This window comes from Eleutherodactylus coqui, chromosome 8 (assembly GCF_035609145.1).
Source record: "Eleutherodactylus coqui strain aEleCoq1 chromosome 8, aEleCoq1.hap1, whole genome shotgun sequence".
Classification (NCBI taxonomy): Eukaryota; Metazoa; Chordata; class Amphibia; order Anura; family Eleutherodactylidae; genus Eleutherodactylus; species Eleutherodactylus coqui.
The window spans coordinates 89451648-89457262 of NC_089844.1; positions in this window are offsets into that span (position 1 = coordinate 89451648).

The following is a 5615-nucleotide window of genomic DNA, read 5'->3' on the forward strand; positions in this document are numbered from 1 at the left end:
AATCCTGTAGATATAATACCTCCTAAGGGCTAACAAAAATACTGATATCACACTATTAGCTTTAGGGCTTATTCCCACAAGCATATATCAGCTGGCGTTTTCACAGCGGGCCGATATACGCTTCCATCTAAGCAGTCCCTCCTTCCCTCCCACTCACCGACTCTCTGCCTCTCTCCTCTACTCCTGCGTTTACAATAAGAGGGGCGGGATGGGGGTGGGGCTAAACTCCGCTCTGTTCCGCCTTCTCCCATTGCTGGCTATGGACAAGGGGCGAGGAGGGGCGAGAGCTTAGCTCCGCTCCTGCCCCACCCACTCCAATTGCAAACCGCTCGGAGAGAAACAGAGAGCCGGTGAGTGGGAGGGACAGCGTATACTGGCCGAGCGTGAAAACCCGGCTAATATACTATGCACGTCTGAATAAACCCTCAGGCTATGTTCATGTTTTTTGTTGCATTTTTGAACCTGTAATTGGCTGCCAAATCCCCAGTAACGGCCCTCCACTCTTACAGTGCTACCTGAAGCCTGGCCGAGGTCCGCAGCAGTAAGACTGCGTATGGCAAGGAGCCCGCGGACCGGCAGATGAGACTATATCTGACAGGGGGCCTGTGATCTCTCGTTTGCTCAGGGGCCAGATCGCAATTAAAACCCCTAGCGGTATGCCAGTGGTTCCAGTTCTGTCAGTGCTACTGACATGCATTTGGTATCATTTTAGGGCGGTTTCAGATGGCCATATACGCAACTACGATCACGATGCGTTTAAGCCCTAAAGCCAGCATTCTCAGCTTTAGGGCTACAACAGATGAACATATGCGCAACGGAGTGTATTTGTGTATGAACAAGATTTGGAGATGGCAATACAGCACATAGTACTGTAACTTTTGTGCTCGCAATGCCAATTCACATGCGCGTGCGATACTCCCTTTCTTTGGAATAGAATGGCTATTTAAAGCCAAATAAAGGCCAGCTGTCCTCTTTTCCCTGCATTTTATCCGTAACAATCCTCACTATAAAATATTAAAATTATCCACAGCAGTTACATAGTAACATAGTATGTTAGGCTGAATGAAGACAATGTCCATCTAGTTCAGCCAATTTCAACCCCCTAGTTGATCCAGAGGAAGGCAAAAACCCCAAGGGGCAGAAGCCAATTAGCCCATTTGGGGGAACATTCCTTCCCGACTCCATAATGGCAATCAGAATAATCCCTGGATCAACTTTTGATAGTTCCTACCTGACTGTAAGACCCGGAACTACAAACCCGCTGGTCACCTCATGTCTATATCCTCTAATATCCTTCCTATTTTAATGAAAATTTAAAAAAATGTCAAAAATTGCTGTTTTCTTTTCATATTGCTTTCATAGAACAGGAATAAACAGTAATCAAAAGTTGCATATACCTCAGAATGGTACCCATAAAAACTACAAGTCATCCTGCTAAAAATAAGCCCTCATGCCGCTCTGCATGGCTGTTCACTGAGGGGTTAGAGGAGTAACCTGGGAACAATTGTCTTGAAAGAGATGTTCAGACTACTGAGGGGAGTCGGTGATTGACTGCAGCAGTCACATGGCCCTGATGCTGGCTCCCTTTAGTCCACGGGAGGGTGGTCATCAGACTGATTCTTTGCCCCTGGTGATGGCAAGCCTAGCTACTGCTCTGAATGAAGTGTTCTTTTATCATTTGTTATCTTTTCTTCATGGTTATACGTTTAAAGGGGTTATCTTATCACAGACAACCACATTGATTAGATAGTCAATCCCCATAGATCCGACTCCCGAGACTCCAGCAAACAGATGATTTTGACAAGTAAATATACTTCTGTCTGTGCACTTCCCCTGCAGTGGGAGTATTGTAGGATGTACAGTATATGACAGCATTACATATGATGTCATATAGGTACATCCCATAATAGTCATGGTCACCATTCAGATGAATAGATGGCTGAAGTCTTCTATTGCTTGTAGGTAGAGATGAGCGAGTAAACTCACTAAGGCTAACTATTCGAGCGAGTAGTGCCTTAGCCGAGTATCTCCCCGCTCGTCTCTAAAGATTCGGCTGCCAGCGCGGGTGACAGGTGAGTTGCGGGAGTGAGCAGGGGGGAGCGGGGGAGAGGGAGAGAGAGATCTCCCCTCTGTTCCTCCCCGCGCTCCCCCACCGCTCCCGTGCCGGCAGCCGAATCTTTAGAGATGAGCGGGCAGATACTCGATTAAGGCACTACTCGCTCGAGTAGTTAGCCTTAGTGAGTATACTCGCTCATCTCTACTTGTAGGGCAAATCCAAGGGGATCTGGTGATGTTTGTCTGTATGTTGTCAGATATGTTCCTTCAGATATGAAATAGTGTAATGGGCTCATTGTATATCTTACGCAATTTTTTATCTAATGTCTATGGTCATTTCACTTTTTACCACAAAGGCTAAATTCGCCCCTGATTGTACCCATCGAACATAGGGCAAGCAAGATCAAGAAGAGATCAAGTCACTTAACCCATTAAGAGGAGCTTCACATACAGCATTCTTTGGAAAACACACTTGCAATGTTTGAAGCAGTTTTTTGAACCAAAGCCAGAAGTGGATCCAACAGGAAGCAGAAGTAGAAGTCCTTCCTTTATTCAGTACTACTCATTCTTTTTTTAATCCACTGCTGGATTGGGCTCAGAAAAAAAGATCAAAAACTGTAAGCGTGTTTTCCAAAGAATGCTGAATGTGAAGCCACCTTCAAAAAACCATACCTTTTTTCTTTTTCCATTGACATAGCAACTACATGAGGGCTTGTTTTTTGTGGGGTGAGTTGCATTTTTCACTGGTACTGTTAATGCACTATATAATGTAGGCCTAATGAATTTTTTTTTTTTATTTCTAAGGCCAGTTTCACACGTTGTAAGACGCACAAATCTCAAACAAATTTTATTGGAGCCATATACATGAGCGTTTTTTTTCCCGCACTGCATCACAATGCGAGAAAAAATTACTGTATGTTCTAATGTTTCGTGTTCCTCGGAGCATATCGCCCATTGATTTCAATGGGAGCTTTAATGCCTCACCTGGCTCTCGCATGCCGTGTGATGTGCATGCGAATGCAATGCAAGATTTTCCATTTGAAATCGATGGGAAACAGTTCCGATCCTCTATCATGCTGATAGCTTGCGCAAGAGGATCAGAACTTCACCTATACGATGTGAGGCGTTTTTGTCTGAAAACTGCATCCCATCCCAGTGTACATCGCACGTTCACAAGTGCAATATCGAGACGATTTTCACGGCCCGATATTGCGCTTGCCCAACCATAGGTAGCCTAAGTGGAGTTAAGTGGAAAAAAACAGAATGGCACCATTTTAGGAGAGGGTTGTTTTTACGGCATACACTGCAACAAAAATGGCGCTAACTTTATTCTGTGGGTCAGTATGATTACAGTGACAGCAAATTTATATAGTTTTTATGCAGTGCTACTTTAAAAAAGTCTCTTAAAAAAAGCAACAACCTTCTGTTGCCATTTTCGAACAACCATAACTTTTTTTTATTTTTCTGTCAATGGGATTTGTGCAGTCTTGGTTTTTAGTACCATATTGAGGTTTTTATAACATTTTTTTTTCTTGGAAAAGGGGGACCAAAAAAAAAGCACAATTGTGGTGTATATTTTTTCTTATGGCGTTCACAATGCAGGCTACATAATATGATATTTCAATAGATTGGGTTTTTACAGACATGACAATGTCAGATACATTTATTTTTTAGGTTCTTTTATGTTAAAATTGAAATCTTTTTAGGAGCCATTAATATATAGATTTTTTTACTAATTAAAAAGCCTTCATTTAAACTTAATTATATTTCAGTTTCTTTCCTCTAAAACGGAGCAGAGACACGGGAAACCAGAACTGAAGGTGTGAAAGCAGCCTTATATATTGTCTAGTTGCATCTGAATTCTCCTTTCAATATACCCTTAGGCCCATCCCCACCCATTTTATACCATTCCTAGAAAACCCCTTTAAGTATAGGGGCAGTTATAGGTCCAGGTGGGTGAGGGAGCCATATATGAGTGTGTATACAGTACATATCTGTGTTGCGAGGTGGGTACGTAAAAGGTATTTTCGAACTGGGTCTTTCACTCTCTTGTATATAATTTTGTGTACAGATTGTATATTTGTTTGCAAACATTGATATATACAGATTTTATACTACCATGTTAAGGGTCGTTTCACATCTGCCTTGGAGCCTCCAGTCAGAGGTTCCTGCCGCAGATCCTGCTCAAAATACTGAAAGAAAAAGTGGAACCTGAGCGGAAATTGAACGGACCCCATTGTAGTCAATGTGGTCTGTTTAGTTCCATCATGAGACAGAGCTATTCGGCCACTGTGATTCCCCTTTCCCGAACTGAGCAAGAAAGCGGAACCCCGAGTGCAGATGTAACCCCCCCCCCCTAGGCCTCCTTCACACGAACGCTATTGCACACACTTTTGCTCATAGAATATCGGTTGAGGGACCTAGAAACCCATAAGTTTGAATGGGTGCAGTCACATTGGCTGATTTTCTGCGTGAATTTTCACCGTTGCCGAAAATACATGACATGCTCTATTTTGGGCCACATTTGCGCCCTCCTGCGCTCCATAGGTGTCTATGGCATAGTATGGGCAATGTAATTGTGTATGGGCGGCGTTGGTTTCGTGGCTATAGGGAACAATGAGTTCTTTGGCATGTAATGTGCAGTCAGATAGAACATGCTGTGTTCTTTTTTGCACTCGCGTATTACGCAAATCCTACTCGCAAATAGGAGCAGAACTGCATATGGCAATGTATTCGATTGCCTGCAAATTACTGCGCATCACACATATGTACAGCACGCGCATAATACCCGGTAATCATATGCTCATGTCAGCTCGGCCTAAGGGGCTACAAACAAATTTTCACGTAGTCCAGGAAATAAATTGTGTTTGCAGAAGCTTATGCCAAGGGGCTAGATTATGTATATAAATTTGTTTTGTAGCTGTATGCAGTGCAGTTTAGGTCGGGTATGGGTACAATTAGGGGGGAGGTCTAAGCTAAACTTTTGCACCTGGGCCCCTGAGCCTTTAGTTACACCCCTGTTAAAGAGTGTTTTTGAACAGCACTATAACATACTGTATCTACAGAGATGATTTTTTTCCTTTGTCAGTAAGCCTCTTTAAATAAACAGAAGTTTAGTAGCCACTGACAGGATCGGTTCAGTATTTAGATTGATTTCATGTTTCATATCCCAGATAGGCCAAGACATCTTGGCAATGGGTTGTTCTTCACAGTAAACATTCTCCCCATGTGCAAAATTTACTGTTTAAAGTAATCTCCATGACACCGTGTCCTCATCATCGGATTCAAGACATCTCCTGTGCCCTGCTGGGAGAAGATATGGATATGAGATAACTTAATAAACACCTTACACGACATGTAGAATACTTTCCCCTAAAGGTTATGTTCCCTGAGAATGCAGCATTTTATTCCCCGGGGTTCCTGATCCAACCCGTGTATCACTTAGAAGTATATTTTATTGGTTTAGGAGAACATTTATGGATTCCCCGAGCTATTGTTTCCTCATAATACAGACAAAAAACACTGTTACGGGATTGATTCATAAGCACAACCTATAATAA